We start from the raw sequence: 19012 nt of genomic DNA on the forward strand, positions 1-19012 counted from the left end.
TGTCTGTTGTTATGTCCCTCTTTTCATTTCTGATTTTGTTAATTTGGATGCTGACTCCCTGTCTTTTGGTTAGTTTGAATAAGGGCTTGTCTATGTTGTTGATCTTCTCAAAGAACTAACTCTTCTTTGTATTATTCTCTTTGTTTCTATTTTATAGATTTTAGCTCTCAATTTGATAATTTCCTGGTGTCTGTTACTCCTGGGAGACTTTGCTTCTTCCTGTTTAATAGCTTTCAGGTGTGCTGTCAAGTCACTAGTGTGAGATTTCTCCAAATTCTTTATGTGGGCATTTAGTGCTATGAATTTCCCTCTTAGCACTGCTTTCTTGTCCCATAAGTTTGGGTATGTAGTGTATTCATTTTCATTGATCTCTGGGAACTCTTTAATTTCTTCCTTTCTTTCTTCCTTAACCCATTGGTGATTCAATTGAGCATTATTCAGTTTCCATGAGATTGTAGGTTTTTTGTAGTTTTTGTTGTTGTTGTTGTTAATATCTAAATTTAAACCATGGTGGTCTGATAGAACACAGGCAGTTATTCCAATTTTTTTGTATCTGTTGAGATTTGCTTTGTGGCCAAGTGTGTGGTCAATTTTAGAGATGGTTCCATGGGATGCTGATAAGAAGGTGTATTCTTTTTTGTGGGGGGATGTTCTGTAGATATCAATTAAGTCCACTTGAGTCATAATACGAGTTAAGTCCATTATTTCTCTGTGAAGTTTCAATTTGGCAGCTCTGTCCAGATGTGAAAGTGGGGTGTTTTATATGTGATTTAAGCTTTAGTAAAGATTCTTTTACACATGTGGGTGCCCTTGTTTTTAAGGCATAAATGTTCAGAATTGAAACTTCATCTTGGTGGATCTTTCCTGTGATGAGTGTGTAATGTCCTTCATCATGTGTTTTGATTGATTTTAGTTTGAAGTCTATTTTGCTGGATATTAGGATGGCTACACCAGATTGCTTCTCAAGACCATTTGATTAGAATATTTTTTCCTAGCCTTTTATTCTTAGGAAGTGTCTATCTTTGAATTTGAGGAGGGTTTCTTTTATGCAGTAGAATGATGGGTCCTATTTTTGTATGCATTCTCTTAGTCTGTTTCTTTTTATAGGTAAATTAAGTCCATTGATATTAAGGGATATTAATGACCAGTGACTGTTCGTTCCTGTTATTATTTTTATTTTTTGTTGGTAGTGTGTATGTACTTCTCTTCTTTGGGTTTTACTGCTATGGTGTTATCTATTGCCTGTGTTTCTGAGGTTGTATCTGACTTCCTTAGGTTGGAATTTTCTTCCTAGCGCTTTCTATAAGGCTAGGTTTGTGGATAAGTATTGTTTAAATCTGGCTTTGTCTTGAAATATCTTGTTCACTCCTTCTATGATGATTGAAAGTTTTGCTGGGCATATTTGTCTAGGCTAGCACCCATGATATTTTACTGTCTGCACTATATCTGTCCAGGTCCTTCTGGCTTTCAAAACCACCATTGAGAAACAGCGTGTTATTCTGATTGGTTTGCCTTTATAAGTCACTTGACCTTTTTCCTTTGCTGCCCTTAATATTCTTTCTTTATTCTGTACATTTAGTTTTTTAATTATTATGTGACTAGGGGACTTTTCTTGGGGGTCTAGTCTATTGGGTGTTCTATAGGCTTCTTGTATCTTCATAGGTATTTCCATTTTTAAGTTGGGAATATTTTCTTCTATGATCTTGTTAAATATATTTTCTGTGCCTTTGACTTGGTATTCTTCTCCTGCTTCTATCCCCATTATTCATAGGTTTGGTCTTTTCATGGTGTCCCAAATTTCTTGGACATTTTGGGTCATGATTTTGTTGCCTTAATGTTTTCTTTGACTGATGAATCTATTTCTTCTACCATATCTTCAACACTAGAGATACTCTCTTCCATCTCTTGCATTCTGTTGGTTATTCTTGCATCTGAAGTTCCTCTTCATTTTCTCAGATTTTCTATTTTCAGCAGTCCTTCTGCTAGTGTCTTCTTCACGTTTTCTATTTCCCTCTTCAGGTCCTGGACTGTTTCCCTTGTCAGTTTCATTGTTTTTTTATATTTTCTTTCTGGGACTGATGGTTTTCTTCTGCTTTATTTGTCCTTTCCTCCAGTTTTTTATAGCATTTTTCTAATTTTTTTGTTTGTCTGTTCCTCTACTTTATTTTTTATTTCTTCTATTTACGGCTGCAGACTCTTCATGATGTTACTTATAAGGTGGTTTTCTTCTGCATCTTCCATTCTGTGATGTTCAGTTCTAGCTGTTGGAGGAGAGCTAGGTTCTGTTGATGCTGTATTGTTCTTTATTTTGTTGTATGTATGTCTTCTTTGATGTCTGCCCATCTCCTCATGGATTCATTCTTGGTTTTATCAGTGCACTTGGTCCAGACAGAGAAGACAGATATAAAAACATTATTATTTTTTTTTGAGCTGAGCTCACAATCAAAAATATACAAGATGACAGATTTAAGGAGCATCTCTCTGGTCCAGATGGAAGCTCTGGGCCGGATGGGAGCTCTGATCCATATGAAAGTGCTGGCTGGATGTGAGTTGGGGGCTGGACTCTGAGTCTCAGGAAGGGGCTGGGGTGTAAGGCAGATGGGTGTGGGGGCAGGGATTGGAGATTGTAGCATCTCTCTGCTCTCTTGGGAAAGGGGAGCCTTCCCACAGTGCTTGCCTAATGGCCAGAAACTGGGGCTAAGTTTGCCTGGCCTTCCCAGGATGGCTGGTGCCCAGGGATGGGACCTATTGGCGGGTGCATCTCTGACAATAACCCCAGGCACACACCTATGGTCCAGATGGTAGCTGGTTTCTAAGTCTCCAGAAATGGCTGGGTCTCCAGCAGATGGGTGTGGGGGCATGGTGTGGAGGTTGTAGGGTCCACAGTAGTGTCTTGTAGAGGGGGATCCTTCCTGACAGGGATGGGGTGGTCCTGGCCTATGACCAGAACCTGGGGCCCAGTTGGGCAGGTCTTTCCCACAATGGCTGGTGCTCAGGCCTAGGACCTAGGTGAGGGCCTCTATGGGTATCACCCCAGGCACTCACCTCTGGTCCAGATGGGAATCCTGGGGTAGATCTAATTGGTGTTTTTTAGTGGGAAAAGGCACATCTTTTATCTGCATCTCACGTTGGGATGACACAACTTTAAATTGCAACATTTGTTTTGAAAATACATTTCTAATCTGGGCTATACCCTCTCCAAAATCCTGTATGAGGACACTGAAAAAAGAAACTTGTGTTATTTGTCTGCTTGCTCGCAGCTTCTAGTGAGTCCATTTCTTCACTGGCATTAGAAGCTAAATCTATGGGATTTAAGCATTTAATAAAGATCAACTGAGGCATTCTATATCAAGGAATGAGAAGTTTCTACTTTCTTGGGCTTACTATCTATACCTAGCAATTGTTAGATTAGCTAGAGTACTTCCTAAAAGACATCCTAACAGTTTACAGAGGACAGAGTCAGATTCGTTTTATAATTTCTGTTACTCTAAAGAACCCTATCTAATACAGAGACATACCAATGTTAGGTGATGTATGTAAGTTATAAGAATTCATAACAACACAAACATTTTTATGGAAGACACATGAAGTATGATTACACACTGAAAATCAGGATAAATAAAAGTGGTGATAGAAGACAGAGGCACCGATAGAACATTGGACAGAAAAATAACTTAACTGTATCATGTATTGCATTAACAAAATGAACAGTAATTAGCAAATGATTCTCAATAACAATTCAGTTTTAAACTTCATATTCTCTAATCATAATACACCAATGTCAAGATTGTTTTGTAAATACCAACATTCATTTTTGCTTCCAAAAACAAACCAAATTTACAAACATGCAGAGAACCCTTCTGTAAATATAGAGGGAAATAATTTTGAGGAAATGGAATATAATAAAGAAAATGATAGACTAAGCTCTTGGATAGACTTGGATAGAAAATATTCTCAACTAAACACTGACTAATGTAACTAAACAGCACAACAGAAAGATCTGTCCCTATGACAAACATGACTACATTCCAGGGATACAGGATGGTTCAACATATGCAGGTGTATCAGTTAGTAAATGCTGCACAAAAATAGAATCAAGAATAGGACTATGTGATCATCCAAATATGTGCAGATAGGGCTCCTCCCAAAGTCCAGCACAATTCAGATTTAACATTTAAAACAAACACAACCTGACAAAATAGAAGGAACACATCCTGATTGATAAGATTTTAAGTTTATTGTACCAGCCTTTTCACTTTAATTTTTTTCCTATGGCAATTCTATTGACAACATTGTACTATATGAAAATAAACTCAAAAAGTTTCCATGAAACTTCTCAGAGGTCAGTCGTATGTGGTGGTGCACATTTTAAATCAAAACTCTTGGAGAGAGGCTCAGGCAAAACCTTCTAAGTTTATGGCCATTCTGGCATACATAGAGAGTAAAAATGAGTGAGGGTTGCATGAGAGAAGCTCCCTCTAAAGAAATGAGAAGAAATTGGACATGGATGATATTTTTAGTTCCATCCGTTTGCCTGAAAATATCATGATGTCATTGTTTTGTTTTTTGTTTTTTTGTTTTTTTTTTCTGCTAAGTAATACTCAATTGTGTAAATGTACCACATTATCTTTATGTATTCTTTGGACAAGGGGAATCATCCTGAGCAATGTAACTCAGACCCTGATACACAAACAAATTATGTCCTCATTTAAAGTGGATATTAAATAGAAAGCAAATGAAAACCAGGCTCTGCTACACTCCACAGCCTCAGAGAAGCTAGGTAACAAGGAAGACATTAAGAGGGACATATGAATCACCCCAGGAAGGGGAAATTGATGAGATCTCCTGGGTAAGCTAGGGGTAAAGGGAAGAGGAAAGAAGATGGGGAATGGAGACACAAGGAGCTGGGATGGTCCAGTTGGGGGAGGAATGTTGAAGGACAGCAACAAAAGAGACATATTGATAGAGTGGGGCATTATGGCATTGTGGGGTTAGGGAGAAACATGGTGCCAAAGAAACTCCTAGGATTTCCCAACAAAGACCACAGCAAAGACCCCTAGAAAAGGTGCCTGAACTGGCCTTTTCCTGAAATCAGATTTTTGATTATCTTAATTCTTTCATAGAATCTTCATCCAATAACTATAGAAGCAGATGCAGAGATTCATAGTCAAGCACCGGGCCAAGCTCTGGCAGTCCAGTTATAGAGGTAGAGGGATTATTTAAGCAAGTAGGGTCAAGATAATGACAGGGCAACACACAGAGAAAGCTGACCCAAGCAGTACGAGCTTAGGGTCTCTAAAACTACAGCTAGGGGTCCTCCATGGTACCTGCCTAGGCCCCTTGCATGTGGGTGATAATGATGTAGCTGAGTCTGTTTGTAGCCATTTCAGCAAGACCAAGATCTGTCCTGGTACACCAGATGGATTTGGAACATATAGCCTACGGTGGGATTAATTGCCCAGCCTTGATGCGGGGGTGGGGGAGAACTTGGTCCTGCCTCAACTTGGTATACCATGCATTGTTGACACCCGTGGGAGTTCTTACCCTTTCTGAGGAGTAGATAGGGTGGATGAAAGGAGGTGCAAAAAAGGAACAGGATGAATGGAGAGAGAGGCAATTGTTATTGGTAAGTAAAATAAATATTTTCTTATAAAAGAAATTGGAGAAGGATGTACATTTTCAATACTCTCCTTGAAAATCATCCTTAATCTTAGCAAATACAAGAAGAAATGGTTGGGTTGGGGATTTATCTTAGTGGTACAGTGCTTACCTAGCCAGTAAAAGGCCCTGGGTTCAATCCTCAGCTCAAAAATCAAAACAAACAAACAAGTAAAAATGTTATACATGAAATACAGAAATAAGGGAATAAATGCATCCACTGGTAGCATACACCTTTAATCCTAGCATTCAGGAGGCAGGAGAGGCAGATCTCTGTGTGATCTCAGTTAGCCTACTCTATATATGTAGTTGAGGTATACCACCAATACATTGTGACACCATGTTTCAAGAAAACCAAAACAAAAAAGGAATATTTATAGGTAATCATATTATGTAAAAAGTGAAAGAGGCCATGCATAAAGACACTGTGATTTTAATACAGAACTCAATACTGAATTAAGAAAAATGAGTGTGCAACAAGAAGCAGGTGTCTAAAAAGTAAGTAGATCACTATCACCAGGTTTTGTTTATACAAATTTTTTGTAATATAAATTTTAAGAAATCCTTTCATTAACTTAAACTATTTAACTTTTATTCCAGTTCCCCAAATACTTGCAGCCTTTGTAAGGTACTTTGACATCAGGAAACATTCCACCATCATGCTCCATACATACCAACCCATCACTTCTTCACCACAAATGCACCAGGCTCTGCCTGTTTAGCTGTTTTTTTCTTTTACACTTTGTTTGTCATGCTTTGCAGTGGTATTTATTGGAGTTCTTGTTTCCTGTCAGACATTTGAAGACATATTTCCCCTGTTTCAGATCTTCATTTATCCTAGCTTGCTGCACTGTTGCTGTGACTATACACTGACCATAAGCAAACTGAGGGGAATGGTTGATTAGGCTCATGGGTTACAGTAAAGGGAAGACAATGTTGAAATCTGGAGCCTGCAATTAAACTCTGAAGGAACACTGCTTACTGGCTTGCTCTGCTTGACCTCTCAAATAGCCCTGCTTAGAGACAGCACTGCCCATTGTACCTGGCATGTTACCTGTGCCCACCAGGCTCTGCATCCTTGCAGTTTTGCAGCTGCTTAGATCCAAAAAACACACAGAGGGCTTATATTAATTATGAACTGTATGGCCTATTTGTTCAGGATGCTCGCTAGCTAGATCTTACATCTTAAATAAACCAATTTCTATAATGTACTTTGCCACATGGGTTTTTGGGTTACTGGTATCTATTTCATATCACTATGGACTAGACACTCCTACATCAATTACCCATTTTTAAAATGCATAAATAATAGGACGGAAGGCTAGTCATTGGAGAGAGATATTTCAGTTAGGGTTTCTTCTAACATTTCAATAAAAAATTTGTCAAGGTGATGAAAATTAACTAGAAAGATCACTTTGCACTCTATGGTGTTTGTCCACAGCAAACAACCCATCCTTATTCCTAAATTTCTAAGATTGGGAAGCTACTCAAATTACATCAGATTGTTTTCATAAATTTGCTTGTTGGGCATTTTAACATACAGTAAATTTAATGTGATCACTCATTTGGTGTATGTAAAATAAGCTTATCAATATTTCACCATGCTAATATAGCATAGTTAGGGAAGGAATAGTTAAAACTACAGATATTAGCATGTGTCTAATTTTCCTCAGATGCCACCCTCTGTGTGCAGTGTTGATTGTGGTTGGGGATTCAGAAAATTCCATCAGGAGGGAAGTGCAGCCTGCTGTTTTGATTGCATCCCCTGCCCAGAAAACGAAGTTTCTAATGAGACAAGTGAGTGATTTCTGCTGACATAAATCCTTCACATAGATCATTCTCTCCCAAACACACTGGAATGGTCAAAGGTTCTAAAAGACCACTGCACAAATAAACCACATCACTTTCCCAATTTAGTTTTTATAGGACTAGTATCATTAACAATGCCACTTTGAGTAACATGTTATGCCATGACATATATATTTGACTCATTGAAAATCCATTGTAGATGAAATTTGTTCAAAGGAAAAATTTTGATAATCAAACCATAATGTGACCAATTTCTACACAGTGTCTTAAGTAGTTATTAGTCATCACTTTAACTACATGTGGGTTAGATTCCAGTCATGAATCTTTAATAATATTTATTCTTTTGTATTTCCATATTTATATGTGTGCTTACATAGGTAAGGTACCATTTATAGGTACCATGTACATGAAGGAAATCAAGTGAGAACAGACTAGGGTATCAGATCAATTGAGCTCATTTATGTGGGTACTAGAATACCAATCTAAATCCTCTGTAAGGTTAAAGAAGAGTATAAATAATTTCTTGTAAAATTATAAGAAATTTTCACTATGATAAAAAAGATGTCAAGCATTATCCAGGGAGCCCCCTTTTCAGATGTTCAATGTGATTTGAAATCTAGGGAATTGTGGATAAGTGTTGGCACATAATATAGAAAATATTGAGTCCTATACTCAATTTGTTTATATACAGCACACAGTTAATAATTTCCAAAAGTAGAAGATTAACATGGTTTTATATGAAAGCAACTAGCTACAGTTACCCAAATGGTGTTGTCACCTACCCAGCCCATGTTAGTCAAATGAGTATTTGTTTAGAGTTGGTTAGAGAACAATGGCAGATACATAGGTTTTCACTCATATTCCCTGACATCGTATATAATGAAAGACCTTGGAAGATTTTATGCCATTAAGATGATTCAGAAATTAAATCCCTTGTTACTAAAGCTGATGATGAGTTCATCCCTAGGACCCATATAGTAGGAAGTGGTTTCCAACCCCTAAAGGTTGTGTTCTTATCTCTATGCACTCACACATAAAATATACTCCTCTTTAATCACACAAACTTTAATGAAATTGTTTTAAATATGAAAACATATAGGAGTAAAGGGTATTTACAACAATAAATACAACAATAATTAACTAAAAATATTTTTATTATTCCTTATATTATGTGTATGTATGTGAGATGAGTGGTTATGTATACACAATTGCAGGTGCATGTGAGAAGCATCCAAGGCCCCTGTATTTAGAGTTACATCCAGTTGTGAGACACCCAAGATGGGTTGTTGGAACTGAATACATTTCTTCTGCAGGAGAAGCACATTCTTCTCACAACTGAGACAAATTCCCATTCCAAAAAAACATTAACCAATAACATGGGTCCATAAATGCATTGTTCTAGATAAAAAGACTTGAAACCTAGAAGCACTTCATCACTCTATTCAATTATCCAATGATTCAGAGCAAGTGTATTCTCAATTGACAAACTTTCCCTAGTGGAGATTACAACTTATGGATAGGATATTAGTTCTCCAAACAAACCTTCTGTGCTATCATTCTTGCATGAGTGTCCTTCTTTTATTGTGAGCATTGTGTAATCAGTATCTACTTCACACTTGAGTACACTAACATAATCTGAGACTCACATAGATGGAAATCAGTGAAAGAGGAAGAAAGGAGGCTGGCTGTTCCCAAATGTAATAGAATCAAGAAGAAGGGCTTGTTAATGCTATTTATGTGCAGAGGTTTCTACCTTCAGGAGGGAGTTACTGTTTCTTATGAACAAGACTCAGGGATAAACATTTCTACTGCCATAAGATGACACAACTAGGAACATATTTATTTGATTTATTTTTTTTTGCATTTTACAACATAGAATTATATTTATGGAACATTCTTCTCTCATTCTCCCATTTTCCTCATATAAACCCTTCCTCTCATATTTGTGCTCTGTTGTTACTTTTTTATGTACACACACACACACACACACACACACACACACATTACTTATCCTGAAGGGACTCTAGTGAGGATGATTAGGGCAAATATGGCTCTAGCAAGTCCTGCCCTATTCCCCCCATTCCCTTTGCCTTGCTAAAATCCATTAGATACCACTGATAGATTGAATGAAATTGGCCCCTTCAGAGGGTGTGGGCTTGTTGTTGAAGGTGTAGTCTTATTGGAGGAAGTGTGTCATTGTGGATGCAGAATTCAAGGACCATTAAATGCTTAAGCCATACTCAAAGAGACAACTTACTTTATGTTTCTTATTGCCTATGGATCAAAATATGCAAAATGCTCAGCTTCTACTCCAGCACTTCTTTTGCTTGCCTAGCAATATGGTCCACCATGATTAAAATGGACTGAGCCTCTGAACTATAAGCCACACATTTAAATGTTTTCTTTCATAACCACTACTATGGTCATGGTTCTCTTTATAGCAAGCAATAGGAACCCTAAATGAGGCTACATTCCTCAAGATACCCAACAGGGTCTATTCCCTTATTTGGCACTTCCTCCTACTAATGCTGACTATCAAGGTCCAGCTACCAAAATATTGAAGTACAACTAGCAAAACTCCCTTTTGGGCCTCCTTATAAATCAAAATTAAACACTTCATCCTAACATGGGGTTCCCATTTTTCCTTTATAAACTGTCAATTTCCTAAAGGACTCTCTATTCAGAGGCAGTTCTTTGTCCTCCCTGTCCTAAAACCATTTCCCCATCTCTCTTGGTTTTCACCATTCTCTGTCATTCCCTGTCTCTTGTTTTTGCTTCCTATTTCCTGGCCATTGTCCTCTGGTACAAATAAATATACTTTGCATTGAGAATGTGGTCTTGACATGTCATGTGCAGACTGCAAGCGTCCCTACTGATTCTGTTTAGTATTTCTTCGAAGTCAATATGTTTGGGATGGTAAATTGAAACTAGAAAGTATATCACAGGAATTGTCCAAATAGAAAACATAGTCTCCATCAATTACATTAACAGCTGTCATAAAACAGACAGAAAGACATTAGGAGGTACTACAACCATGGGAACTGATACTATAAAATAAATTCTGTGCAAAATAATGGTTAATGATTTTACCCTTTGTCAATTCACCAGACTAAGTCCTTTCATCATAGTGCTCAGAATGTACTTAAAATACCTGTGATAATATAGCAAATAGCATCATCAACACACAGTTAAATAGAAAACATAATAATCTTTTGATTTCATTCCTCATAAAAAAAATGAATGACTATATTGCAATGGACGCATTGTTATGCAGCAATGTCCATCAACTACAACCTCAGAAACAAATGTAGATTTTGCAATGCTTCTTCAACACACTTCTTTGAAATATCCTGTTAATAAATGGTTGAAGCTGCACTAATCATACTTTTCTTTCTCCATCAGATATGGATAAATGTGTGAGGTGTCCAGAGGACCAGTATGCCAACAGAGAGCAGGACCAGTGCATTCACAAAGCCGTGATCTTTCTGAACTACAAAGATCCCTTGGGGTTAGCTCTTGCCTTAATGGCCTTGTGGCTCTCTGCATTCACAGTTCTGGTTCTTGGGATCTTTGTCAAGCACCATGACACTCCCCTTGTGAAGGCCAACAACCGGAAACTTAGTTATATATTGCTCATCTCACTCATCTTGTGTTTCTTGTGCCCCTTGCTCTTCATTGGTCAACCCATCTCAAGTACCTGTGTCCTGCAGCAAATCACATTTGGAGTTGTATTCACTGTGGCTGTTTCCACTGTGTTGGCCAAAACAGTGACTGTGCTGCTGGCCTTCATAGTCACTGCCCCTGGAAGGATGAGATACTTTCTGGTATTGGGGGCACCCAACTATATAATAGCCATCTGTACCCTCATCAAAATTATTCTCTGTGCAATTTGGCTTCGAGTTTCTCCTCCCTCTATTGACATTGACATGCACTCTGTGCATGGCCAAATCATCATTGTCTGCAATAAGGGCTCAATTACTGCATTTTACTGTGTCTTGGGGTAACATGGCTCCCTTGCATTAGGGAGCTTCATTGTGGCTTTCTTGGCCAGGAATCTCCCTGACAAATTCAATGAAGCCAAGTTGCTAACCTTCAGCATGCTGCTGTTCTGCAGTGTCTGGGTCACCTTTCTCCCTGTCTACCACAGCACCAAGGGCAAGGTCATGGTTGTTGTGGAGGTCTTCTCCATCTTGGTCTCCAGTGCAGGCCTGCTGGGATGTATCTTTATTCCCAAGTGCTACATAATATTGTTTAAACCAGAGAGAAATTCTCTTGAAAAGATAAGGGAGAAAACATCTTCCTGAACACTCATTTCATAACTTTTTACTGATAACTGTAGTGCTGGTACAGAACCAGCTACTCTGATACAATGTGAGGTGGATGCATTAGCTAGTGATTCCCATTGCTTCTTCTAAAGATTATGTCAAGAAACACCATGTATGCTACTTTTCTGTACATCCTGGCCTAAAATCTTCCATTTAGCCTCTTATTATACAAGACCTTGTTCTTGGATATTAGCACATGGGGGATGTATTCTTTTGTTTCTCTTATTCAAAAATAGACTTGAAATAAACTCTGAGTAATTCTTTTGATATCTGAGTGAATGTTTATCTTTGAATGTAAAATAAAACTAGGGAAAATTTGTGGTAAAGTGAATGAATGTTTTCAGATGATGAAACTCATTTTCCCCTTGCAGAGGAAGACAGGAGAAACCTGTTGTATCCTGGAAGTTAGAAGAGTAAAACTTACAATACAGGAAGTTGTTTTGTTAAATAGATGGAAAGAATATTGAGAAATATGGAGAGATATCTCAGCATTTACAATCATGTGTAGCTTTATCAGAGGAAATGGTTTCACTAACCTATCCATACATCTTACAGTCCACAGCCTCCTATGGACTTGAAACCCTCTTCTGTATTCCAAAAATACCTACACACATATGAAAATGATAACACACTCAAAAAGCAAAAACACAAAACTGAAATTAAATGAATTTTTTAAGTTGAATTTTACATAGCACTATAGTGCAACACTTTTTTTCTTTGTTTTCTCATTCGTTGAAAATGGACTTTCTTTCATATCATGTCCCATAACTAAGTTCCACCTCCCTCTGCTCCTCCCCACATCCCTTCCAGTCTGAATCCTCCTCATATCTATCATAATTTAAAAACAGACAGGTTTCTATGGGATAATAATAAAAATATACTAAGATAAAGACTATCTAACACATTGGAATTGGTCAAAATCGGCAAACTGAAGGAAAACAGCCCAAGAGAATGCATGGAAATCTGACCCATGTGTTTTCATAATCAGGATTTCCATAAAAATCATATCTATATCTATACCTATATCTATAACTATCTATCTATCTATCTATCTATCTATATATATATATATATATATATTTGTGTGTGTGAGAGTATACATATATATATATATATGTGTGTGTGTGTATACATATATATGTATTTGTACACTTAAAATACATTATGAATATATAAAATAGTATATATATACATAGATATACGTGTGTGTGTATGTGTCTGTGTGTATTTGCTAAAAAAACTGCGAAAAGAGGGAACTCTGACTTGAGACAAGGACTTACTTCCAAAAATTAGATTGACTGAATTGTCTGTTTTCATCTACTTCTGGGCATTCGGTATACAATTAAAAGTCGTATAATTCCTTATTGAGACTCCTTTTGAGCAAAGTAAATTCCCATTAGCTGGTGGTTATCAACTCAAATTTGCTTCTGAATTAGGGAGGAGGCTTCTGTTCATTCTACTTTCAGGTCTTGGACCCCAAATGGGAAAACATCTATGTAGATACTGTTCCTATACCCTCAGGTCCTGTGATTTCTTTTGTATATCAATGCCATTTATTTAGAAGATCTTTTTTCTCTGGTGTCCTGAATGCCCTCTGGATTTCATACTCTTTGTACATATGCATTCATGCTATTCTCTGTGCCTTGTAAGGAGATATGTGAAGGAGACAGCCCTTTTAAATTTCTCACTAGAATATCTGGCTGTTAATTTCTATATTCATTATTGTCTGTTTCAGAATCAAGATTATCTGATGATTATTTAACAAGGCCTTGATCTAAGAGTATAACACAATGCAATTACATGATATTGTATTGCTTTTTTAAAATATGTATTTATTTATTATGTATACAGAAGAGGGCACCAGATCTAATAATGGATTGTTGTGAGCCACCATGTGATTGCTGGGAATTGAACTCATGACATATGGAAGAGCAGCAAGGCCTCTTAACCTCTGAGCCTTCCCTCCAGCCCTTGTATTGCTTTGTAAAGAACTGTAGCATTTGTTTGTACTGTAGGTAACTGGGATATCTAGTCTCTGATTTTTTTCACCCAAACTGATTATTTATGCAGTCAAATCAGATATTGGTTGCATACTCTTACAAATTTGTACAAGCATTTCCCTAGCTATCTTTCAGGCAGGACATCATTTTAGATCAAAGGCTTTTTGGATGTGTTTGTATTTACATTTATCGTTTGTTAATGGCCAGAGTACATTTCAGTACCAAAGATACAAGAATACTGTGTGAAATCTCAATGAAGGCACAAAATCAACTTCTGCATGTTCAATCTGTTGTGAAGGTGAAGCTGTGAAGGTCTTATTAATTGGTCCTTGCCACCAGTCTGTGGAGAACAACCTATAATCCTCAGCAAAGCCTGGGTTGTTTGGTGACTCCTATGGGATCCCTATAAGCAACAATATAATTAGATGTGACCCAACTTCATTTTGTGATGAAATGGCCAGTTGGGTCTCTGTCTCCCTTATTATTCAGTGAATTTACTTAGATCCCCTTTAGGCATGTGTAAAATTTAGAAAGCTTCTACTGTATTAGGTTTACACCATGCTCCTCAAGTGGCCTTTAATTTTAGCCACCTTTCTACACATTTCCTCACTCTTCCTTCCTGCCAGACCTCTCCACATTTGATCTTCAAAGTAGATTTGATTTGCATTTTCCTGGTAGCTAAAGATATTGAACATTCTTAAGTATTGCTCAGCCATGTGTGCTTCATCTTCTGAGAACTCTTAGTTGTGTACCTTTTCAAAATTGAGCTAACTTTTTTCTTGTTCAGATTTTACATTCTTTTAGATTCTAGATATACTAATCCTTTAATCCCAGGATCCCAAAAGTATTTGTTAAGCTGTTTTGTCTTTTCCATTAGTGTTTTTTAAATCAATGTCCATGCTAAGCTTGCTATAGCTGTGCAATCTGATTATGAGTTTTCTACCCCACTGAAAGATTTGTTTACTGTAGTGTCAGTATGATGATCCTCTGTGACTATATCAATAATGTGTAATGGAATATAAAGATGATGATACCTCCAGCTTTGTTCTTTTTGTTGTCCATTGCTTGATCCATCCATCTATTTGAATTTTAGGTATTTTTTCATAGTTCCATTTTGTCTTTATAATATAATGGAATTTTGATGAACATTGTGCATAATATCAGCATATTGTTCATTATATAGACAATATTATTCACACAATATTAATTATCAATCCAGAAGCATTGAAGATAGATTCCGTCTTTCAGTGTCTGTTGGTTTCGTTCCTTGGTGTTAAAAATGTTCATCATGAAGATGCTTAACATCCTTGGTAATGTTTATTTCCAGGTACTTAATGTTTTAGAGGTTACTACAATGGAGTTGCTTCCTTGATACATTACTCAGTATGATCCTTTCTGTTATATGGAAGAACAATTAAATTTGTGTAGTGATTTTACAATCTGCTACCCTCCAGAGAATAATCATCAAATGGAAGAATTTTCACAGCTTATATTTAGGGCCTCATGTATGTGTACAAAATCATTAGCACATATAGATAATGTGATTCCCTTTCTTTCCCAATGACTTGTTACTCTAGAAGAATACAAAAAGTCCTATTCTTTTTTCAGGGGAATGTGTATTTTTATCCTTTGTTGTTTTATAGGAAAGACTCTCAGTTTTCTATTTTTTTTTTAATTCTTGACATACATTTGTCATATGTTCTTTCATGCTGTCCTAATATTTTCTTCTATGCTGAGTATTTTAGTGAAAGTGAAGAATTCTAGAAATGTTTTCTTCACATGTCAAGATAATTATATAATTTATGACCTTGAATATTAAAGCAATTTATTAAGCTTTAATTTTTCGAAGTTACTACCTTGCAATTCCTGTTTTTCTTGGTAATATTATTTCATTCTCAGGTCTCTGAGGGAATTGAAGATTATAAAGGTGTAGTTTCAGTTTTCCTTATTAAATATTTCAGAAAAGAAACTCACAAAAACTTATAAAATGTATAAAATGTATAAAATGTATAAAATGTTTTGAAAGTTATCATAAGTTAGTTTTCTATTAGTAATACAAGATAGGATATAAAGCGAATTAGGTGCATTTGGAGTCACCAATTAAGATAGATAATGGAATATTTTCTCTGAATTTGTCCAATGCAAATTGACTAGACATTGTTGATGTATTTACTGCTTGTATATATGTATATAGTTGTTGTACTTATTGTATATAGTTTTTCTTACTTATAACTTTTTTATTTTTTATTAGACCAAAAAGGGGAAATACGGTGATATTTTGTGCTAATACATGGTGATATTTTATTTGTGATTTAATAAATAAATCTTGCCTGGAGATCAGAAGAAAAAGGTAGCAACTATAAGTAAACACAGAATTCATGCAATGGTAGCATATACCTTTAATCCTATCACTTTGGAGGCAGGAATCTGTCTGGATGCCTATGAGTTCAAGGCCACTCTAGAGAACAGATCCAAGCATGGTGACACACACCTTCAATCCCAGACCATCCACAGAGGTCTGGAACTCTGTACAGATATACAGGAAGTGACAGAGCTGGGCAGAAAGAAACAGTGATGTAGCTTGACTAAGAGAACCAATGAGAGAACAGACCAGAAAGGTACATATGCATGAGTAGACAGGAATTAGCTCCTTTTGGAATCTGTAAATTTGGTGAGATGAGTTTGGTTGGTGGCTTGTCCCATTCTTCTGAAATCTCTCTGGCTTTAATTCCAAATTATGGCTCTGTGTTTTTTATTTACTAAGAGCACTTAGAAATTCACCAACAACAACCCAATTGGCATTTAATAATAATCATAAATCCTATCCTTTAAAAAAAATTTTTCAAACATTCTTATACGTATATTTGTGTTTTAATTTTACATATCTGCCATGGGTTCCCCTGTCCTTCCCCCTCCAGGCTCTGCCCCACCTTCCACCTAGCACCTCCCCCCCACCATTCCCATCTCCTACAGGGCAAAGATTCCCCTGGGGATTTAGCTCAACCTGGAAGATTCAGTACAGGCAAGTCAGACCTCTCCTTCCAGGCTGAGAAAAGTTTCCCACATAACCACGAGGTTCCAAACACCCAGCTCATGCACTAAGGACAGGTCCAGGTCCCACTGTCTGGGTGCCTCCAAAACAGTTCAAGCTATTAAAGTGGCTCACTTATCCTAATGCCTGATCCAGCAGGCGGCTCCACAGCATTTGGTTCATAATTCATGTGTTTCCATTAGTTTGGCTATTTTACCCTGTGCTTTTTCCAATCTTGGTCTCAACAATTCTTGCTCATACAATCCCTTCTCTTTCTCGCCAATTGGACTCCTGGAGCTCCATCTGGGGCCTGGTCAAGGATCTCTGTTTCCAAGATCCAGCTATACCACTCTTGGGCATATGAACAAGGAATGCTCAATCATACCACAAGGGCATTTGCTCAGCTTTGTTCATAACAGCATTGTTGGTAATATCCAGAACCTGGAAACAACCTAGATGCCCTTCAACTGAAGAATAGATAAGGAAAATGTGGTACATATACACAATGGAGTACTACTCAGCAGGGAAAAAATTGACATCATGAGGGTTGTAGGCAAAAGGGTAGATCTAGAAAAAATCATCCTGAGTGAGGTAACCCAGACTCAAAAAGACACACATGGTATGTACTCACTCATAGGAGGATACCAGATGTAAAACAAAGATGACTAGACTGCTACTCACAATTCCAGGGAGGTCACCTAGAAAACAGTACCCTAGAAAAGACACAAGGATCGCCCAATCACAGAAAAATGGATGAGATCTACATGGAAAATCTGGACGTGAGTGGGGATATTGAAAGGCAAATTTCGAGGGAAAGAGACCATAGGGGATCAGGAGATCCCAGCTGGATAAAGAACAGAAAGGGAGAAGAATGAATAACAGACCTAGATAAGTGAAGACCACATGAGAACAGAAAGAAGCAAAATGCTGGAGAAGCCCCCAGAAATCCACAATGATACCTCCACTGTAGACTACTGGCAATGGTCGAAAGAAAGCCCAAACTGACCTAGTATGGTGATCGGATGACCAAACACCCTAACTGTTGTGCTAGAACTCTCATCCAATAACTGCTGGAAGTGGATAAAGCCAGTTCTTATGATTCAAAGCTATATTCTTGTCTCTATGGTTACTGCATGCTTATTAGAAAACATTATACAGGAAATGAAAGTAAAATATTTTCAGATGAGAACACTACCCATTAGAAACTGTGACCAGGAATATCTATACTACAAAAATAAATCTTTTGTAGTCTTTGGTAGTTCTTATTATAAAACATTTATATTAGGACTCATGACTTCCTTAAATAGAAATTTGAGAAATTCAGGGAGTTTTGATGGTCAGATCATCTAAAATTTATACACACTACATGAGATCTATTTGCCAAGTTGTTCTTCCCACATCAATTCCATAATTGTGTCTTTTCTGGTACACTTAAATTTGAAGTTTCTTATGTCATATGCATGAAGAGAGCCCTGTTCATCACTTCTAATATCTCATGCTTCCTCTGTAGATTTTTTCCAATGTTGACATCTTAAGAACCTATTGAAAAGTGAAATCTCAGTGCATAGTCTTTGTAATACTTTTCTATATTTAAAAAATATTAGGTAACTTGAGTTGTGTGTTTGTGTGTATATGTGGTTATGTGCACATGTGAGTTGAGAAAATTCTGAAGTCCCAAAGAAGCCATCTGAGCCTTTCAAGTTACTGATACAAGTGGTTGTGAAGAGCATTTTGTTGAGGATACATATGAGGACCTCTGTAATAGAAATATGTGATATTAACTAGAGATATCAATTTAGCTTCTGTAATGTTATTTCTACCTGTTTACCAAAACATACCACTCTCTTCTAAATTCTTCTGTTCTAACTCTTAGGAAGCAAAAGAATTCTCTTCCTATCTTCTTGAAAGAAGTTATAGTTGTAGCTAGAGTTTTCCTGGTCTTGCCTGTTCCATGGTCTGGACAAATCTCTCTCATTCACCAGGCCCACAGCTACTCAGATCCAACCAAACAAACACACAGAGACTTATATTGCTTACAAACTGTATGGTGGTGGCAGGCTTCTTGCAATCAAGTTCTTCTATCTTAAATTAACCCATTTCTATTAATCAATACCTTGCCATATGGCTCATGGCTCACCAGCATCTTCACATGTTGCTTGTCATGGCAGTGGCTGGCAGCATCTCTCTGC

At 37.1% G+C, this 19012-nt stretch overlaps 1 pseudogene; it reads left to right on the forward strand.

The window, feature by feature from the left end:
* The window catches only part of LOC118575517, a 50403-nt pseudogene extending 38632 nt beyond the window's left edge, over positions 1 to 11771 (forward strand).
* The last annotated feature ends 7241 nt before the right edge of the window (positions 11772 to 19012 follow it).

This window comes from Onychomys torridus, unplaced genomic scaffold (genome assembly GCF_903995425.1).
Source record: "Onychomys torridus unplaced genomic scaffold, mOncTor1.1, whole genome shotgun sequence".
Lineage (NCBI taxonomy): Eukaryota > Metazoa > Chordata > Mammalia > Rodentia > Cricetidae > Onychomys > Onychomys torridus.